General features: G+C 39.2%; 1 long non-coding RNA gene across 1 annotated transcript; it reads right to left on the bottom strand.

Moving 5' to 3' along the window:
* Positions 1-1,912: 1,912 nt before the first annotated feature.
* Positions 1,913-14,456, bottom strand: LOC128319665 (uncharacterized). Its single transcript, XR_008303148.1, has 3 exons — positions 13,406-14,456; positions 9,756-11,527; positions 1,913-4,072 (listed from the first exon to the last, which is right to left on the bottom strand). It is a non-coding gene; the product is annotated as an uncharacterized LOC128319665 (long non-coding RNA).
* Positions 14,457-22,862: the final 8,406 nt, after the last annotated feature.

Raw genomic sequence — 22,862 nt, 5'->3', positions numbered from 1 at the left:
TTGCCTTGAAAACAAACAAAAAAAACTTAAAGATGAGAGAATTTTTAATGGAAAATGTTAAAGATTAGGTATCAAATAATTTCTTCTGTTGTAGCTTTATATTGTAAATCTACAAGTTAAAGTAATGCTTAATACAATTTTTCACTTTCCCCAAAAAGAGTCTCCATTTTGTGACATTTGCTGCTTTCATTTTTGCATGGAAGCTCTAAGCGTAATGTAATTAACACGTAATGAAAATCTGTCTCACTCAAAATCCTGAAAGTGCAATGTGGATTAGGATGCACGTTTTATTTTCTATCATACAAAATTGTCCATTTAAAAATCGGATTATATAGTGCTACAGTGTCATTTGCTGCATGTACACGAAGACACTTGTAGACATTTTGGGTGAGATTGAGTAGAAATTCTATTACAAGGTCCAAGATTAGACATTAAACATGTTTTGGCTAAAGAAGTAACCAATCAGGTTGCATGTTGGGGTGTAAGTGCAAAGAAAAAAAAAACATGGATGCCATTGTGCCAGCTACAGTGAAGGTAAACTACCTCTTCATCATCTCAACATTTCTACTGATAATTAATTTAATCTAGATAGCGAGCTAGTTATGACTAATAAGAGTGTTATTTTGGTTACTGTGTTTTTGAATGAATTTAAATTGGCAATTTTGCCCCAACTAGAACACAAGGGTTGAGGTCTAAGATGACCCGTAAGGAAAAAGTCCTAATTATATGATCATCTGCATTGCACATTCTCCCCACATCTCCATTAAAAACTGAGGAAATGTCTGTGTGTGTCTGTGTGTGTGTGTGTCTGTGTGTATGTATTACTAGTTCATTTCACACTGAGACAAGCAAGCTGATGGACAGCTGAGACGATTCAGTTTTGTGGCGTGTAGGCGCCTTTGTGCCAAACTGGATATTTTATGTCCCGCATCCGCAAAAAGCCATGGTCGTAAAAAAATGAACCAGTGACTATTCTTCTATTTGCAGCTTTCAGATTCCCCTGAACTGTTCTGGTCTTTCCGTTTCAGACTTTAATGGCGAGAGAATCGGAACAATGGAAATGGAATGTGGTGAACTCCAAAAGTGGAAATATGGAATTCCTCACTGTGTTGGGTTGAATCATGCTACGAATGCCACAAAGACTGTGTTTTTAAAATTTCTCCAGGGTGAATTCTGCTGCCTCGTGCCCAGTGCTCCCAGGATGGACTCTGGATTCTCTGCGACGCTGACCAGGATAAAGCAGTTACTGAAAATAATTGAATGAATAGCTATATGTTATTTTCATTGTCTTTGAGCTTGTATATGTATGGTGTTCTATGTGTGTGTTTCATATTGTGATATTGAGTGGAGTTTTTTTTTCCCCTAACAATTTTAGTTTAGTTTTTCCCCTAACATTTTTTTAATGGTATGTTTCTGTAAACCTTTTAATCATTTTTCTACATTAAACCTATCATTTTATAAATGTTCCTAAAATGTTGCTGTAGAATGTTTAACTTTGGAAACTCATGCAATGTTGTTTTTTGTAATTTTTTTTTTTATTTTTGCATGATTAATGTTCTGGGTACATAATGAAGAACACTTCAGGAATGTTCTAATATATTTCTTCTGTTATCTGATGACTCTCTCTCTCACTGCGTCATTATTGATCACTCACAGGTGCGTTGCGCAGCAAGATAGGGACGAAAAAGGATGTCATGGAGCACCTACTCTTCTTGCTTTAGAGAGAACCTCATGAAAATCCCATGAAAAATCATACACATTAGAGCAAATTGTTACAAATTCGCAGGCACATCATCATGCGAAACAGCTGGTTAAACCTGTATGCATAACATCTGGCCATTAAGTTTTGGACTAATCTTTACAGCGTATCAATTTATCTTGTAGTTTTTCCCCTTCTTTTGAATATTTTGTATTCTTAAAGTGATGCTTTGTGTAGTATGTAGTTCTGTTTTGTTAAACACTCAGGTGAATATAAAGTCAAAGACCATCTTTTTTATATTTAACGGACATACCATACATCTGTAAAACATCTAGAGACTAATACAGAAGCCATATATATATATATTTTTTTTTATATATAACAAGTCCTGGCAGTTAGGGAGTTATATATTTTTCTGTGTCTCCTTTTCTTAAAACATTAGCCAGTGTTTGGGGGCTCGTGTTGTTTATTTTGTGATGTGATCAACTCTGAAGCATGTGCTTAAATAATGGTTGTTTATTATTTTATTGCTCAGATGCCTCATGTTTGGTCTGGCCATTTGAGATGAGGAGGTTGGGGGACACTTATGTGACCTTTATGCCTAGACAGGACGTAATATTTACATTTTGTTATGTCTCTGATCCTTATACTGTATGTGTGTAATTTGCAGTAAGTCCACACCCTTGTTGCAGTGTGTGAGGGAATTTGGTTTTGAAAAATGGCACCGTGGTTAAATGGGCTGTGAAACATAAGCTCTCGGCACACACACACACACTGCCCGAGTGACTCGCTTAGTCCATCCCTCCTCTCTCTCTCTCACATTCTATCCCTTCAGTTATGGACAGGCCATGCAGTAAATCTAACCCGACTTATAAGACATGTTGCAGGGTATGACTGCCAAATGCATGATATTTTTTTCCCTGCTCAAAAATACTTTAACGACGAAAAAAAAAGGATTGACTGTTTTCAGACAAACTGTGTCAAGGGAAGCATTGGATTTTGTGATCCATCTCGAAGATGATTGATTGTAATTCTTATTTTTTGATATATGGCTCCAAAAATAGAGAGGGATTGAAAGGTTGATGGATGGCTGAGCTCTTTGGATATGTGGTAGGGTTTGTTGATGCATAAAGAATGGATTAGCCTGGCTTTCGTCACAAATGATGGATAATGTGACACATCGGATAAACAAAAACCAAGGCATAGTTGAGATTTGATATTTGGGCAGATGTGGACTGTAGTACACCGAGAACACTTCATTAACATCAGGGAACTGTTTGGCAAAAGCATGATTTTTTTTTTGTCTACACAATCTGCAAGATGAGCTTTCTTTTTAATGTCTAAATGTAACTGTCTTGACTTATTAAACCAGTCATTGGTTTTGTCTTTTGTGAAGATCTCATGTGGTTTTTCTCCATCTCGTGGTTTTAATTCTCTAGAGCTGAGTCAGGTGTATTAAACAAAAGCGTACAGTGTTTGGGGTTCCTGTTTCTGGATTGCATTGGATTTACTGGATTAATCTGAATTGTTGAATCTATTTAAGACCAAAAGCTTGAAAAATCACAGCCCTTGTGAAGCCGGACAAGCACGGAGATTATCCGAGTTTGCTAAAGGAGTGTAGTGGCGCATTTTAGTGTATAAAGTTTGCCAGACCTGCTCTTCCTCTGTGGTTCCTAAACACTGGCTGCCAGCTGGAGTGTGTCCTGCTCAGACTTTTTAGACACACTCAATGCTTTGCTGCTCTTCTGTTCGAGCGACTTTGCTGATGTGCATGTTTTGATTATGAGGAAAAGCATCACAGTAAATAACCAGTGATGCTGAACACATTGCCTGGGCCAAGGAAAAAGCATGAGGTCATCTCCGGCTTTTTCAAAACTGGTCAAGTGTGTTTTTGAAGACTTGTGAGAGTTTATGTGGGATTACACAAACATATCATGTGTTGAAGAGAACAGGCTAATTTTGTGCAAGATCTTGGTCTTTTTGTAAATATACCATATTACATTTGCAATTACTGGACTATCATATGCATTCATGCATGTTTTAGCATGTGCATCCAAAGGTAGGTACAGCCAGCATAATGTCCATGAATGTAACATAATTTGAGGTGTGTGTGTTTTCTGTGTGGGCTTTATGACCAGTGAAGCACAAACCCTCGTGACCATCACAATGCCACTCTCAGCCCTGTGTCCACTCTCTTTGCTTTGGACTGATTTGATTAATGAGCTTTCAGGGTGTAAAAGCATGTGAAGAGGGGGAAGCATTTAGTGTGATGCAAAGTTGGCAAGAAGTTAGACTCAGCCTCAGATGCTCTGCCCACAGCTCATGGATCATCGGAGTCTTCAGAATCTTGAAGGTTGCTCCACACTTCCAATTCTGCATTTCCAACAAGAAATAAACTTTTAAACAAAGAGACACAATGAAGGTTTCAGAGCTTTAATTTGATCTCTGGATGTTCACAGCACAAGTAGACTGGTGTACACCTCGTCTCACTGGCTCTTTTTTTAGGTTTGACATAGTTGGATCTTCATCATTAGATTGAGAAAATACCTCTTGTATGTTAATCCATGCTAAAGTGCCAACATGAAGTGGAAAAACACAGCTAATGGAGAGAGTAGGCGAGCTAAGGCTTGCTTAATGCATTAAATGTTTTGGGAGGTTCCCTACAAAGCACTGAGGTCAGTCCAGGCTCCACTACCTCTCACATATATTGTTCATTTGAAGGAAAGACATAATGGCACTTTGAAAAGCAGAAAGGCAGGGATGTATTGATCTTCTTACTGGGCATTTTCTTAGACACACCAACCTTGTTTGGTCAGTTTCTGTTGGCTGTTGGAGGGTTATACGTATTTGATGGACCAGATGGGTTTTCTCTGGGTTCTCCAGTTTCCTCCTACCTCCCAAAAACATAGCAGTAGATGGTTTGGCTGCCAAAGGTGTAACGGTGTTTGTGCACTGTGTTCTGCGATGGACTGGTGTCCCATCCAGGGTGTATTCCCGCCTTGTGTTCAGTGTTCTTCAGATAGGCTCCAGATCCTCCATGATGAATGAATGAATCAATGAATATTCCTAAGTAAAATACCTCAAGTAAAATATGAGGTATTTTAAAACCTCAGTACCCTCCGCACCTGAGACATTCCTACCAGCACAGCACACAGTGCCTCATCACTACTTTTTCTATGTCACTCTTGGTGACCCAATAATGGTTCATTTCCATTTATGGACAGGGTAGACAGGGCCTCATTTATCAAGCTGGATATGAACAGTTTTACAAAAAAAAGAAAGAAAAAAAAATGGTATTCATGAAAATCCTTTCATATCCTACTCCTGCGTGTGTGTGTAAATTTACGCATATTTACTAATGTAAACCTTGATCAATCGGCTTTAAGTCTTATAATTTGTGATGAGTTTTTTTATACATATAATATGTGAATGTAAATACACTCATGTGTGTATATACACTCACATATTAACACTTTATTAGGAACACTATATTAATTCTGGGTAGGGCCTCAAAACAGTGGGTAGGGCCTGTTTTGCTCTCAAAACAGACTCAGTTCTTCATGGTATGGATTCCACAAGATGTTGGAAACATTCCTTTGAGATTTTGGTTCATATTGATATGATTGACAGACACACACACACACACACACACACATATATATATATATAATGTATAATGAGTGAGAGGGATATCATTTGGATTCTGTACAAATTAACTTATGAGAAAAGGGACAGTTACTTATCCCACCCATCACCCTAACTTTAACCGTCTTTCTAGATTGTAGTCATGAGCTAATGTTGGTCCAAACCCAGTTTTCTTCTACAAAATGTTTAAGCTCCAATCATGGGAAGAATTTGGTCTGAGGCTCTCATCTTCTCTAAAGCAGATCTCCATAGGAACTCTTACTCTTTCATACGGAAATACTATCTCCGTAATTCCTTTCCTCTCGCCCTCTTTTTTCTCTTCTCTCATCACTTTTTCTTCTCTCCCATTATGCTGCAACCTCGGGACGTTCTTTCCTGTAGCTCATGAGATTTAAATAATGTGGCCTTTGAGACTACACTTAATACATCTCTTTGATAGTGGTACTTCGTAAATAGACTCAGTCTGGTGAAACCCAAAGCTCTCTTGAGAGAATAACAGATTTTAGAGACGAGACAAAGATATCATTGGGAATTGAGGTTTGAGAGCTTTTGAAGATGTATTAGAAAGCACAAGACAAGAGCAGTTTCAACGGGTGCAGAATCAAAGATGAAGTGGGTGGTATAATTGGTACAGATTGTGAGTGTTGGCATGGTACAGCCATCATTGGGCATAAGAGGGGCAGCATATGGCCTCTTAGTACGAGTTTGGCACTCCTTTAAGACTGCAGACTCCCCCTGGCATTCCTCTAAAGATATGCAAACGTGAAGGTTACAGCAAGAACCACAGGGTTGGCACTGGTAGCAAGGCCCTTACTGTGCACCAGACGGATACTTGGGGTTAAGAGGCAACCCAAGATTAAGAGGTGCATGTCTTCAAAGAGCAAGAATGGAGGAGTGGTTATGGTAGATATTTTAACATATTTCTTGTTTAAAATAGCATTAGTTAGAAGAACATTGTTCCATATTAGGTACTATACCATAGCCCTACCTGAACACAACTGGATCTGGTGGACCATCTTTTTTGTTTGTTTGAAGAAGGAATCCTTAGGGATTTCCCAAGCATTTTCTTCCATCAGTATGGTTTTCTCTGACATCATGGTCCTGCCATGTATTTTTTTTTTCTGCACTAACTGACAGAACGGCTATTTTTCTGTCTGTGAAACAGAGAACTCACTTGGCAGAACCACAGGATGACGTCCACGGGCTGTTCTGGATCACCCATAACTTTCCTAAGGCAATGTAGAGGAACATGGAGAGTGCCAATTTTCTCATATGTCAACAGTACATCTTCATCACTGATGAATCCCAATTGGTTAGCTGGGAATCTTGGTGGCTCCAGAGCATTGGGAGGATTTTCAGAATGCACATGTGTAAGTCTTTTAAAGCAAAGCTAAAGTATGCATGGGATACATCAATACCATTTTATTCAGACCAAAAATGAATATATGTTGCTTTTGCTTATTTAGCTCTGTTTATGTTTCCCTTTTTAAATAATGGCCATGAAAAATGCACGTGTATGTATATATATATATATATAATCACATACTTATGCTGCTAGGCTTGTTCTTTATTTCATGAACTAGTTGATTTTAAATGAAGAGGGTTAGCTAGCTACATTAGTTACCTTGGCTTGAGTAGGGTTGCAATAGAGAGGAGATAGTTTTGTTTCACTTTGGGACAGTGTTTCTGAACAGCTGTAAGTAAAGTCCTTTTCACTGTTTTCAAACACCTACAATCTATACAAATCTCCTCCTCTTGAGATTTTCACAGAGCACAGTTTGCACACTGTAGCTTTGATAAATACCATAATTAATCATGAAATACATTCGGATCTGTCATTTTGTGTCTTCTGTTCATTAGCACAACACATACTATAATGCTATCACATGGTATGGGATAATTTTTTATTAATACATGTATAAATATGCATAGCTTCTGAAAAGAATTTATTGCTTTAAGCAGATTGGTAGTGAAGGGTTTTTAATGATTGTCAGGGATATCAAGAAGTTGTAGTATATATTGCTCATTGCAGTGTCCTAAAACAATGTTTAATGTAAGGTTTTGAAGTACAAGTGCTTGTCACTGGGGTGGTCCCCACAAGACTATGTCTGGAATACCTTTACTTAGAGGAACATAACTGTAAAGGAACAACACTAAGTTACATAACTGGATGATAACTGGGTGATTAAGGTACATAATTGGACTTGCATTTAGCTTGTTTATACCATGGGGCTGTGTGGTCTCCATAATTGCCGGATCCCATTTACTATTGGCAGACTACATGAGAGTATCATGAATTTTCATGAGGTCTCATATATACTCCAAATTTCATCTTTAATAATTAAGAGTAAATTGGGGAAAATACAAAGACTTTTCATTTAAATATGGCTGCTACGCCCCCTGATTCTTTATCAAGAATGGAAGAATGTGCTGGACTCCCAATTCTCGATCTATAACTTGTGAAGCACTGTAAGTGGCCACTTTCACTCTTGTTCCTTAGAATTAAATATTCTTTAGTCTGTTTAATTGTCTTTTTTTTTGTTTGCTATAACTCTTCATCTTCCTTGCCCTTTCCTCCACCCAAAACATATCACCCCCATGCACTGTTCAGGATGACACAGCCACAAAAGCAGCTGCATTGCGTCTTCAGAGCTTCCTCCGAAGACAGCAGAGAGTCTGTGGTTTCACTGCCTCTTCTGCCTCCTCTTCCATTTTGAGTCCACAACCCAGATATCCGTCACCGCACACTGCAACAGGACCACAACAAGGAAGGCCGCTAAAGCTTGGAACGTGCATCTTCTAATCCAGCGTCCGCAAAGTGTTCCAGTTTATCGCATTTCAAAGAGCACACAGAATTAGGCTTAAAACTGTATTAGAATAAAGGGCCATACAGATGTGCCAGCTGAGTCAAGGAATCAGGCGACTGGGCCAGTCCAAACACAATTTTAACAGGAAGACATCAGCTTTGAGTAAACTTCTAATGCTGTACACGAGCAGACGCATATAGAACATTCGACTCCACTTATGGACATGTGTTTCAAGTTAAGATTTAATTCAGACTCTTCCCGTCAGCTAGTGTGTGTGACTGGAGGCATGTTGCAAAGAGAGCTACTGCATGCTGACTCTAACAAGACTGATTAGAATGGGGGATGAGGTTCCCCAAATCAACCACCCACCCACCCAGCGTGGCACATCTGGCCTGTCTGCCCAGCAGTAAGTGCGGTAACCTGGGGCCGATCTGTCATTAGTGCCAAAGATGCTTCCAGTAAACACTTGCAGATGAGTTTCACATTGTGCATGTTGTGAAAGTGAGCGTGGTCATCATTTATTTCGTTATTTATTCAGTTATTTAGTAGTTGGGAAAGTGAAATAAAACAGAAAGAAATTCTGAACAGCAGTGGGGTGTGTGTTTGTGTTGCTGCATGTTCTTGGTAATGACTTTTTCGCAAAATGAGTCATTGTAAACAGAGATTTCTGGGAACGTATGTGTGAATCGGAGTGTGTTTGTTTGCTCTGCAACTTCTCATTGATTCCTCGCTGTACTGATTCTGAACATCATTTTCAGATTTCCCTATAAGCACTACATGAACTATGTTTTGTTCCTAGAATCTAGATCAGTTAATTTCTTTCACCTTTTCCATATTTAACTTCTAGATGCAAATTATTAGAGGTCTGGCTAGGGGACAGATGCTGCTCTAAGTCCTACTGAAGCCACCACTTGAGTGGCGCAGATTCCCTGTAACCGAGGTTCCTCTATAGATTTATTTTCTGTATATTTGTAAAGGGTTTTTTTTTTTCTTAAAATACATAAAATCAAAGATTGCCTTCTTTCGAAAGCACTGTCCAATTTGCATTAAAACAATTAACTTTCTTCACCTTATTTGGTTATTTAGATGGTTGTTATTTGGATGGTTAAGTGTTTCCAGTTTCCTAAAGAGGTTTTACTTGATTAGGAAACTGTATGGTGTAGGGTTTGACACAGAACATCTTCAGTAACTACTTTCAGGATCACAGATCCTCCCTTTTGAGGTGGGAATACATCCTGGATGGGACGCCAATCCATTGAAGGGCATCGTGCACATGCCAGTCCACGTACTGGCATGTTTTTTTGTAGGTACGAGGAAACACGTGAACCCAGAGGGAACCATGGGGACATGGGGAGAACATAAGAGACTCCACAAAAACATTAAAGTAAAAATCACATTAAATGTTTGACCACTGCACTTAAAATAGGGTGGTGTTACATGAAAATGTGTACATTTTATATCTGGATTTTTTGGTGTGTGTACATATATTTACACTTTGTCCATTTGACACCATTTTATTTTACAGTGCAGGGAAGAGAAGGGCCAACCATATGTTTAAAATGACCTCATGAATGATCCAGGCCTTTAATATGAATGTGTTTTACCTTTGCTCTTCTCCTCCTGTTATCTAGATATCAAACTGAGACTCCTTCAGACAAGCTCCAAACGCAATCGCCATCTCGCACTCCATCAGCATGGACACTATACTCCTTTCTTTTTCCAGAAGGTTCACGGCTGCTGTTCACACACTTGGCTGAAGGCTGTCAGCAGGCCTCCTGATGGCCCATGTGAGGACAGCATCGTCTGACAAATGGCTCTTAGAGGGTCCCATTTCTCCAGCAGGCTGGTGTGGAGTCCAGCTCTCGAGCTGTTTAAGGCTGATTGATGAGCAAGCAGTAGGTGCAAAAGCCTGGATGGGGGTTTATTTAGGAAAGACAAACAGTGCAGTGTATCACGGCACTCAGTGCACTTTGAACACTCAGTCGTTAGCATGTAGTGTGGTGAAGAGAAGACAGGAAGATATATTTGCACATGGAGCTATAGACAGGGATGCATTAGAATGGATTCTGATCCAATAACCCACAAATAAAATACATTTCATAAGTTGGACATGCCCTCAGTAATGCCACTTTAGTTGCTGGGTTACTGTTAGCATTCTAAGGAATTATGACTAATGCTAGCACTAGATATCCTTCAGAAACCACATTGGTGGTCTGCACTAAATCATGGCGGGTCTGTAAATTATATTCTTTTTTGTCCCTAAAACTGACACACCGCAGTCTGGATGTAGACACAGCAAAATATTTCAGTGGATCGAACCAAGTCCTCAAAATGTAGGAGAACCAATCAACCGATTCAGTTTACTAAACCTGAACCACCTTGGCGTCTGTAGTACAATCACATGCATTTACAGTATGTTAATTATTTATCTGAAGCCAGCCAAAGGAAAGAGTTTTGACAAACTTTAATACATTTTTTTTTATTTTTATTTATTTCATTTTCCCTCTCTGGTCTGATTTGTGAAGTGACATGGCTTGTTTAAAAACAAAACAATGAAAAACAGAATGTTTGTGCTAGCATGAGGATTTTATTGTTACTGACTTGTGGTCATTTTTTTGGTGGGCGGATATCTTTCATTTATTAATTTTTAGATTCCACTTGATTCACTTGGCATCAATTTATGGTTTACATCTTACCAGTTTATGTGCATAATCAAAAAGTTTCACAGACTCGACTTTGTGCCACATTCCTTTCTTAACATAGTTGCTTTCCATTCTTAGTGTGTGTGTGAGAGAAACAGAGACGATCTACTCTGGAAGTTTTGTTTCTCATGAAATATATGATTGTGGTTTGGGCTCAGGCTGCATTTAAGGGCCCAGAACAAGCAGAGGGGGGGAATCCACATGAAGGGCCTGCTTAAATTGCATGTTAAAAGAAACAAATAAGACAAAACCTCAACATCCAGGCCACGTTGTCTCTTTTATAGCCCCTCTGCTCTGTGAATGAAAATGGAATCTCTTTATTGGGGTAAGTACTCTTTGAAATCGACAGCTGTCTGGTGTTAAACCAGGGAATTAAATGTATGACTACAAGTTACAGAACTGTCTCTTACTCTCTCTCCTTACGTCACCCGCTTATATCTAACAAGGACCGTAAAATAAATCAACAAAGTGGATCTACGTTAAGGACATCCATCCTGCAGCAATTAATGCTTCTTGAAGCTTCTTGAGGCAGTGAGATGAACGCTCACTTTTTGTTTGTTTAGCTCGGTCTGATGTGGTGGCGTTGGATTTCCATGACGCAGTCTCTCCTCTCTGGTAGATCATGGCCAGTCTGCTTGCTGCTGCCAAAATGTCTCCAGTCTTCCCCCACTCTTCTGCAATTAAACAATTACCACAAATTAACCTTCTTCCACTAAAAAGAATTACTTTTCAAGGGCTCTGTTTCCTTCCAACTAACTCCCTCTGACAGTCTACAATCTAATTTTCCTACACGTGCCATAATATGAGCTCATCGAGAGGAGGGAGGGTTTGAGCTAATCGTTGCACTTCGTTTCTTTTCAGATGGATGGACTGGTGGTGTACGTCAAGCCAGAGCATGCTTGGTTGGCATGTGTGACAGAACTGAGGCATGGCACAAGATCATGATTGGAATATATGGCTCAGGCCGGGCAGGAGGGTAGCTCATCAGGCTAGTGTAAATGTTTACCCAACGTGCAGTTTCCATTTCGTGGGACGACGTGGCTTCACCTTAATTCTTCACAGCTCACTGGTTCCTGGATGGAGAGCAAAAACGGATGCCAGTGGCGGAGTAAGCTTTCACACCTGACAACAGTCTTCATGAGCCAATATTTCCTTTTTGGCACATGTATCCAAAGCCTATCCCATCAACACACCCTAGATGGGACCCCATTCCACTACAAAGCAACATGCATACACATGTTCACATGCTTGTAAGTTAGCCTAGCCAATCTACCTACTGGCATTTTATTCTGCAGTGGGAGGTGGGAGGAAACTAGAGAAGCCAGAGGAAGGCCGCATGGACATGGGGAGAACATGCAAAACACAGCACAGACAGTAACCCAAGCTCAGGATTGAACCAGACTCACAATGCCACTCGCTGTACTTTAAAACCATTTCTAAACCAATATTCTGCCTCAGCTTGATGTATGTCTTCTGTGTTCTTGTTAAACACTAAATCAAGGCATTTTTGGAGAAATAACATGATCTCAAGTTTGAATCTCAACTCTGCCACAGCAAGAGAGCAAAATTGGCCATGCTCTCTAGGAGGGAGGGATGTCCTGACTCTCTTTCCTGACAGTTAGAGCAATACTAGCCAATTGTTGGGTTGCAGAATGTGGAAGAGGGAAGATAACACTTTTTTTGGAATGTGTTCAGCTTCCCTGTGAAGTAGCATGAGTTCAAAACAATTCGAAAAGATGTTGTGGCTTCACATGTCTCAGCACGTTAGCCTTCAGCCTGCCCAGCTGGTAGTTGTCATGCGATAAGGGGATAGCTGGATAATGTCTGGGAATTAGCCACTGGCCAGTGACCAATTTGGTGAAAACACTGAAAAAAGGGCTAAAAATGACCTGAAATGATTCAATGGTTGTTCTGTTGTTTTTTTTTTTTTTTTTTTTTGGTCTGGGTTTGACAGAGTCGAAATTGGAATTCCAACACAAAATCTAAATGACACATTTGCATACATAGATGTGTTTAAATAGAAATGACCTCTCTCCATTTCAGCTCTGTTAGGAGTCTTTAGATTAACCATGCTCATTCTGTCCATGTTTGCTAGCTAGCAGGGTTAATGGAAACAATTCGTGGATGGGAGGATGAGCTCCATTTATCAGGCTTCAGAAGTAGTTCGCTGATGCATGCGCAAACCTCAAAGCCTCTGAGAACCAGATGCACAGTTTGGTCATTTGTTTGTGTCAGTGTTCACATCTGTTTTGTATGTTTGCATTTGAAGATCGCCACTTTCTACAGAGGACTATAGTGTTGCAAAGTTGACGTTAACTTGCAGAGTGTGTGTGCTTTTGTACAAAGGATCTCAAAAAGCCCTGTGACCACATTCCCATTGTGTTTTGAAGGCACTACACTGAAATTATGATGAATACAGCTTTTTCTTTTCTTTGACCAGCAGTCAAGGTTAAGATGAATTTCTGTGTGAAGAGCATCACTGTAATTTTGTGAATGATTTTGTGAATCAATCTGTGGGAGTGTGTATGTGTCTGAATGGCTTGAGTACTCACACACACTGAGCTCCATCCTGCTGGTTGCCGGCTCTTGTTTTTCGCGTGCAGGTTGAATTCCAGAGGTCGGAATTTTGGCAGTGGTTTGACCATTTTTTTCCGGGTGGCCCTCAATGTCTGACAAAAAATAACCCATAAAACGGTCTCTACAGACACCCACAGAGTGGTGCCCTCCGTTATACAGAGGCGTATAGTAGGCAAAACTCAAAACTTGTGTGGGCTAAAATGTTACTTCCCATTTCTCACAGCAGGCAGCTATGTTTTAACTGCCTCTTCCCTTAAACCATTAAACATGACTATGCACTGGGTAGTCAGTTCCTCTTTGGGTAATGGCTGAACCTCCAAATCTACTGGAACCATTTTATATATTTATATATTTATTTATTTATTTATGAAACTGTAGAGTCTATAAAGTAAAAAAAGGAAAAGAAAAAAAAAAGCACTGTAACAACTGAAGCAAGAGTGAGACTAGGATATAAACTGTTTCTGGGAAATGGAAATCTTTCAGATGTCCATATGGGACCATCCAAAGCAGCAGAAAGTGAGTCAGAAATACAGAAGTAGAGCATCAGGGTGAAGGAGGGAGGTCTGGAGGGTGTGAGGAGCCACAGCAGTAGAAGAAGAGTGTCAGGATCAGGGGCCGGCATCGCATCAGGCAACGAGTGCACGTACAGCTTGACAAAGAGGGAACAGATTTATTATCAGTACGGCACGCTCTTATCCTTCAGTGGTTGTTCATCATCTTGGGAAAGATGACAAATAAACACACAAAAAACAAATAATTTGGATGAGCATGCTTGAAATATCCAGTGCCCAACCACAATGAGCTTGCTGCATTCAGACTGCACTGTGTCATCCCACATCATATCATGGTTGCAGATGTTCTTCAGTAATTATGTCAGTGGACATACTTGTAGCATTGCAACGCATCCCCACTTATTTAGCAAAAAAGTGTGTATTTAATAAAATCCAGAAACAAATAGCTCATGTTGTCATTTCTAACTATGGAAATAATTTGTGTACTTGCAACTTTTTTCCATGCAAAGTTTATTAGGCAGTCTTTAGGTCTTTAGCATATTTGGACATCAGATAAGATTTCAAAAAAAAAAATAAATAAATAAAGCTGGTAAATTCTAGCAGTAAAAGCTTGTTACCATGCATATGTGATTGGCCAAAGTTCAAGGGCAAAAAAACCAACCCTACTGGCTCCTAATCTATAGTTTATTTCCCAATGAATCTTCTTTTTTCCCTTGTGTACTCTGTGAAGTCAGTTAAAAGTTAAAAGATCATTCTCCTGTCCCTTATACTAAAGAAGCCACTGATATTTCCCATTCAAGCCAGGAGGTGATATTTAGGCTCACTATTTTCACCTTATTATCTTGCTCAAGATTATCTATATGTTGATGGGACAGAGGAGAACCATGTTGTGGGTAATATTTATTAAAAAAAAGGTCATACCATCTGACCTGCTGTACATCTTACCCACAAGCCTTGGATCAGAAAATTGCATCTGGTTTCATATCAGTGACTATAGTATTTTCTGACAGTGTTTTTATTTTATTTCAAATGCTTAACCTGATAGTGAAAAAAAAGATGTGTGCAAATTTAAACTTGCAATCTTTAGATTAAAACACCATCTTGTTTTGCTGGAGAGCAAAAACATTACATTTTGGAGTTTTAATCCAAATCACACTATTAATCTAATGAGATTTCAGGATTGAAATAAAAGATTTCACAACTGCTCCTGCTTTCAGCTTCACTCATGAGTCCCTGCTACTTATTTTCACTTTTTCCCCCCTGGCTTTAGGACATGTGATTCATCTTCAAGCTTATTGCAGAGTCTTTCCTGACCTGATCCAGGTTTTTTTTTTTTTAAAGCAGGAAGAACATGAATTTCCTTTAGAGCGCTTTGGTTACCAGGAAGATAACTGAAAACACCTGCATTATGCAACATTTTCCTTAAAGTAGAATCTGTTTCAGTGCAAAAGTGTTTGGAAAAAGAAAACATCACTGAGCCATAAAGTCAAGTCAAAATTCTTAGAAAACTGCAACAAACAGAACTTTATTAAACTCATGTGGTTCTAGGATTTGCTGGTTATACAATATTAATCATAGACATCACCAAGTAACAAGTATTCACACTACATGTTACTTCTCTGGCCAAGTTTTGTGGTGTGACTCTTAATTTCCAGTGGCACTGTTTAATTAGATAACTCACAAACTCTCGGCCAAAAACACTTTATTTTTACTTTTTAGATTCCAGCACCAGTCGACCAGCTGAAATGTCTATTAACCGATCTCTAGAATGTGCTGCGCTGCATGGAGGAGGTGATGTGTATGATCGTGTCACGTCCTATTCTAAAATCAATTTGTGAAATTAAACCCAGGATCTTTTGCTCATTTCCTGTTGTTCGACCAGCTGCTTCAATCCGTGGAAACAAGTCGAAATGAAATAGAAATAATATAGAGTACTATGCAAATGCCTTAGGCACATGCAGAGAAATCACATAATAATCACAAAATAATGCATTTAAACATTTCTACATGAAAAAAATAGACCATAACAGTAAATAGTAATGAAAGGTATCCGTAGTCTCAGGTACAGTTTGTGCACTTTTATAAGAACATTGACTGGTAAGTTTTACTGTAAGTTTTAGCATCTTGGAGAATCTGCTACAGTTCTTCTGGAGATTCTGACTGTCACACTTGCTTTTGTTCTCGTAAGTAAAACCCAACAGACTTTATTATGACTTTTCATAATAAAGTGGTTACTGACATGCAATCATTTTTTCTGCAACATTTAATTTTTTTGTTGGAAAATTAATGTTTGGACATCTAAAATTTTTTTTTTTTTTGTACTGACTCTGATGCAGAATTCATAAAACAAACCTCTATAACAACATTTGTATTTAAAAATCAGGGTGCCTAGACTTTTGCACAATACTGTATACGTGAAGAATAATGCTATATAACAAATAATGTATGTTTATTGAACGGATGGATGGATGGATGTTTGATCTTTATGAAACTCTTATTTCTACTACTTGAAATTTATGGGAAAAAAGGATTTAAAAGCACATCTTAATAAATGAATCCACATCATCACTAAAATCCAGGACTGTGGTCACTAATCTGCCAAAGTACACCACAGCAAGCCTAAGAGTGTGTCTCATATTCCTTTTCTTTTAAACCCAGCAAGTCAGAAACTCGTGCACTAAAACAATGTACACTAGATGATCCACAGGATGGTTAACACCTCACGGCAAAAGTCAGTGATTTAACTACAGCTAAAGAACTACGGACCTCCTTCAAGGACAACTGAGTACATTATAGGATAATTATAATGCCCTCCAAATTTGCCCTAGCAGTTTCACAACAATGACTATGACTGTCAAGATACAGTCATAAATTTCACCACAAACTTCAACAGCTCTCAATGAAAAACTGTGGATTGCATAAGTATTCACTCCCTTGAACTTTTTCACATTTTGTATTATTACTATTCGGAAATGAAATGAACTTGGGATTATATTTCCGCTCGGTTGCTTCTCTGAATAATTACCTCCTTACCTAGTCACTGACTTTTGCTGGATGGCTTCCTTTAGGTATGAAGTCATGGTGGTGCCATATTCTTTTTTTTTAAATTTTTTAAATAATGGATTTATTGGCACTATATGGAATGTTCAAAGTTTGGGATGTTTTTAATAACTAAACCCTAATTGATACATTTCCAGAACTTTGTCTCAGTGTGTTTATTGGTCTTTATGTAGGTACAGTATGTTCGCTAACAAACACGGGTCTTCCAAGAAAAGATGCATATACATTGAGATCATGTGACCTTTAATTGCACACAGGTCAACTCCGTTCAACTAATTATGTTACATATGATGGTGACTGACTGCACCAGAGCTAATTTAGGGGTTTCACAGCAATGGGGGTGAATACTTATGCAATGATAATTTTTATGCTGTTTATTTGTAAACCAAACTATACCCCCCCCTCCCCCCCCCCCCCCTACATTTCAGTATTATGGGCTATTTTGTGAAGAGTTATGTCATTTATGCCATTTCAGTTTCAGGTTGTAACACTACAAAATGTAGAAGGTTCAAGGGTGTGAGGGTGTGAATACTCATGCAAGGCGCTGTATATGTTCACAGAAAAAAAAAAAAAAACTTGTAAATGTGGATCATGAATATCCAACCAATCAGGATGAGGAGGTGTCTTTAATTGCCTGTTATTCACAATGTCCTTCTTTTGCACTAGCAATGTTCTAGCCTACAACACATAGATATGCATGTACTGTAGTTTGGGGGCGTGGCTTTGGAAAGAACATTGAAGTGATTGGCTGGATTTGGAGTTTCAAAAGAGCTTTTAATTTGGAGTTTCAAAAGAGCTAGCTTCGTAACCTCTGCCAAAATCACTGACTTCATATGGTAAATATCAGTTATTTTAATACAACACCTTGTTAGTATCTTTAATATCACTAGTCCACTACTAGACTACAAGACAGATCACATTACAGGAAAACATCCATTACAGGAATTGTGTTTGGGGGTGTTTGAGCTAGTTTTCTTATTACAAACGTCCCCTGACCTTTCATGTCTCTGCTGTATTTTAACAAAATGACATTTCAGGAAATAATACTAACTGGAAGAATAGGTAGCAATACCATGTAATCTGAAGAGAGGCTCGAGGACCAGTCCACTTTGCACTTAATATTTTTTCCGTAAGTAGTGCTAGCTCTTTTCCTGATTACATGTGTTGTTCTTTCTACTGCTGGCCAGGCTGCACGTATAAAAGCTCCTGTGATCCTCTCGGAGAATAATCAGAGAGTAAAATTTAACAAGCTGCACAGGTCCAGCCAGTGGTCTAGGCTTTGTGGAGCAAGGCCAGGAAGCACACACAATCTGCAGATAAGATGGAGTCAAGGACATTACATGCACTGAGTCAGAGCAGGACTGAAGTTTGGCTCACGTCTGGTGGTTGGAACTTTGCTAGAGTAAACAGAGAATGGAGTTGGCCCTATTTAAATGAACAGGAACTATTTACTAATGATCGCGAGCTCAGGACCAGACTCTGCTTATCTCCAGACATCGTGTCCTGAGAGGATGTGTCCTACTCACGCAGTCTGGCTGATTGTGATAGGGACATACTCTGGACAGAGAAAGTTATGTGTCCACTGCTTTGAGAATCACACTGGTCCCAGTAAAGACTGCTGTTGTGCTCTTGGTAGTGTGTCACAACATTCAGAGTCCTATCAGTAACACCAGTGCCTGGTTTTTAAGGCACTGCATCCCCCATATTTTCTGGGTGACAAAAAGGAAAATGTTTACAATTTTTTTTTTTTTTTTACAAAATGCAAAAATTCTATGAGGTTTAAAAATGAAACATTGGTTTATACTGCAGCAAGATAACAATGCAATCCAAAATTCTGAAGCCACTGAAGTGATGTGGTGGCTATTTCTTTAATAAGGTCTGGCCACGAATTAATATTTGAGGCCACGAGTTAATATTGTGAGGCCACAAACTAAATATAGAGGTCATGAATTGTGCAATTTGAGCGCATGGCTTTATATTGTGGGAATGTCATGCTTAACATGTGGCCTTCAGTTAATTATTTGGCAGAAAGGGGCAAAATACATCTGTTTGTGGGCTAATGGCATCTATGTCATAATCCCATTGACTTCAGTATGTCATCCAACATTGAAGTAAAGTGTAATATAATCAATCTTCTCCATGCTTAGTTCCTGTAGCCACAATGGTCAAATTCAACTGTTTCTGTCTCTGGTTTTTAACATACAATAGTTGCAAGGGTTTAAGCACTTCACGACCACAAAATAGATCTTAAGAACTTAAATTGTGGCAGGGATGCCATGCCCACACATTCACACTCATTCACAACGAGGGGCAGTTTAGATCCGCCAATCCTCCAACCAGCATGTTTTGGAACCTGGAAGAAACCCACATGGGCATGGGGAAAACAAGCTAAACTCCACACAGACAGTAACCTGCACCACAAGACTCAGGATCAGATTAGGCTACCATGTTGTTTTGTTTGTTATTTGGCTGATGCTTTTAATGCAAAATGACTTAAAATTATTGTAGGATACAATGAAGCAGTTGAAAGCTAAGGGCCAAACAGTGGCAGCATGGTGCTGCTGGGATTGGAGCTCACAACCTTGCACTGAGTAGTCTAGTGTCTTTACCAGTGAGCTACTACTGGCTGTTACAAAGTATAGTGTAATTAGACAGAAGAAAAATTATAAATATAGCTCAGAGACATTCATATATTTTAAACTAAGTAAAGAATGTAAGAATGCTGTAGTCTTTCAGTGGACCCGGTGAATCAGCACACTTTACCTTAAACATCCTGAAACCATTCCCCAACATGACTCATTATATTTTAAAGCCATATTTTAAGCTCAGCGATGGTAATTGACCTTGTGCTGTTTGGGACATGGTAATAAATGTGTCACAGAAAACTGAACGGACCCATTTTGTGTAATGCCGATCATGACAAGTTTAAGGTCATTGGCACTGTCTCATCATTGCAATGAGCAGAACATATGGAAGCAATACAACTAGCTGTGTTTTGTGAAACTCTGCTCAATGAACAGCAGTCTAAAGTCCAAGGACCTCCTCCTGAAAATCACAGTCAATTTGGAATCATATTAAAATTTGCAATGGTTTTTTGCCATATATTACAAAATAATAAGGCAAAATGGTCTCAAAGGCAATATTTTCAGAAATTGTCTCATGATGCATATTGACACTGTTAAACAGGAGCTAAGGCTTACGTCAGTGCTATGAAAGTGTCTTTTGTTCCCCTATATTCTTCCATTCAGTTCCAGCCATTCAGCCTGCACATATATCTGTCTTTACCTACCATGAAATTTGGAAACTGGTCTCCTAAAAATGCAGCCTGATCTCTGAAAAATTACTTCATTACATTCTGGATTAAAATGAATTAATGATTGGAGATGATCCATCATCTCGAGTAGAATGTGTGCTATTAGGGGCTTACACTCAGAGGAAATCACTTTCCAGAACGGCTTGAAAGACGCGAGCTGGTTAATGCTAGTAACCGTAAATCTTCAGTGTGGCCAAGTTTATGACAGTAGAGGATAAAAGTGGAGATGAGGGGATTGATTTGGACATGGCTCATGCCTGCAGGGTTTAAGGGAAAGCGGTTGGTCCTTGGCTTGTGTTCACACAGCAGGACTTCCTGCACTTGATTTTAGGCGGATGTAAAAGAAGCTGAATGAAGCTGTCAAGTGACTCTACAGTGAGAGCCAACAGAACATCAACACCATCAGGAGGAGGATGGGGCGATGCTAATTATTATCGTCATGGCCACTCTACATGACACGGTCCTGTTCTTCATATCAAGTGTTTGGTTGCTTTTAATAATAAATTATGATTACAGCTATTCATCCAAAGAGTGAAACAAGTGCCAAGTTGTATTTGATCCAAGTGTGGGCTATAACAGTGCTTTTTCTCCTCAGCTCCTGTACATGTTTGCTTAAAGTACATTCTCAAACATGACTGTATCAGAGATAGAAAAGAAAATTATGACTATTACTACTGTTCTGGATCACTTGTTCCTTTGTGAAACTTTTGGTAAATAAAATTTCAAAATAAATTTCAATTGAGTCAATTAAAAATAATAACCACCGTCTTTTTCAAAAACAGCAAAGAGCAATGAGAAGAGTGAGAAATATTTCAGCACTCACAGTGAACACGTATTATGTTAGTGATTAATCACAACTTAAGCACTTTCGGATTGCGGGTGTTTCCAGGGAAAGAAACACTTCTAAGCGGTGCTGCTTGTCACAGTTCACCTAAGCCTGTGTAATAATTTATTAATTAATTTTCAAGACAATGAGTACTGCTTAGTTTTCGTCTGATTGACCCGAGTACTGTTATAATGTAATTATCACGAGCTTAATATCTCACTCTCTGGTTTCAGTCAGAAGAGGACTGAATTGAAAGTAACAGAAATCCTTTATAAACACAAAAGTCTTATAATCTTGTGGTTAAGAAACCACTGTTGCTTGTGGTTTAACCTGATCTCTGCCTTCCTCACCTTCGTTGTGTGCTCATATCGTCTCCACTTTCTGGATCAGTTGCTGTTCCTTTGTGTGGTTTCGTTTGATAACCACAGAGCAATGAAATGAATCTTTTCCATGCGACCCAATGTCAAAGAGCCACAGGGTCAGTAAAGGGAATGGCAATTTACCTTCTTCCCCCTCCTCTCTGTAATCACCATCACCACCTCCAGCATGACCTGCAGGCAATTAGAAGCTATAACCTCATGTCTCTTTGTCACTAAGCATCCGGATTCATTCAACCTCCCCGTCTGAGGGACTTGTTTGTGCTACTAGGAACTAATCAAGTCACTGAAGGTCCCCTTGTAGAAGTGGAGGTTGTCCTACAATTACCCATGTGTGCTGATTCGAGAGGCCCCATGTGTCTTTGGGGTAGCATGGTGGGCTAGAGGGCTAAATCATGGTGGGCTGTGGGTCCACAGCTTTGAAGAGGCTTCTCTGATCTGCCTTTGGGCCCCTATGGATGTGGGCTTTGATCCAGGTGGCCCAGATTCCTCATCTCAAAACACGTCTGTGTTTTTCTCACCATTGTGCTGCTCAACAGCAAGTCTTGAACTATCTAGGTTTTTAGTGTTTTCTCAAATGCTAAAAATTGGTGTGTTTTCAGTCTACAGACACTAATCACAAAGTTTTCCTTTTCCATCCCAGTGTTTGAAGGGACTTTCTAGACATATTGTGCTTTGGCAGTGATCTAAATGAGTCATCGATTTTTGGAATTGCCAAAAAAGGACATGACGATTTTTAGATTAATTTCCACCCTGCTCCCAGGCAAGTCCAGCCTCAGATATGTTCTCAGCTTGGTTGGGACGCTCATAAATAAAATGATTACCGCATTATGAAGGACATATTAAAAGCCGGGCTTTCATCTATGAGACATTAAGATTGGAAAAATTAAGTGGCAGAATAGATCTCTACCATGAGGGTCTCTCTCATAAGCCCAGTAATCCCACAAAGACTGTAGATCAATGTGAATATCCGCTGGTGTCATCGCTCAGCTAATGGTTACAGAGGAGCAGAGGAAGTGGAGAATGGGAAAGTTTTCTCTCTGCTCCTCCAGTTATTCAAAGTTACAGCATTTGCCATTAGGGTGCTGGTTTACGTCCAGTATCTGTGCCATCTTTTCCATTGCAGTGCTCCTTGTTTGGCTGTAAAATGGATACTAAGCTAATAGTCAGGATATAATTTGAAAAAGTCATGTAGATGCATCACAATCTTAAGCATTGTTTCCCACCTGGAACGAAGCTTTAAATCCAACCCCATCACACTTGTTGATTCAAACTCTTTCAAACTTCTAATGAAATCAGGATAATATGGTACACAAATAAAGCACAATATTTACAGCATTAATA

The sequence above is a fragment of the Pangasianodon hypophthalmus genome, chromosome 12, assembly GCF_027358585.1.
Source record: "Pangasianodon hypophthalmus isolate fPanHyp1 chromosome 12, fPanHyp1.pri, whole genome shotgun sequence".
Taxonomy (NCBI): domain Eukaryota; kingdom Metazoa; phylum Chordata; class Actinopteri; order Siluriformes; family Pangasiidae; genus Pangasianodon; species Pangasianodon hypophthalmus.
This window is presented reverse-complemented; position numbering and strand designations above follow the sequence as displayed.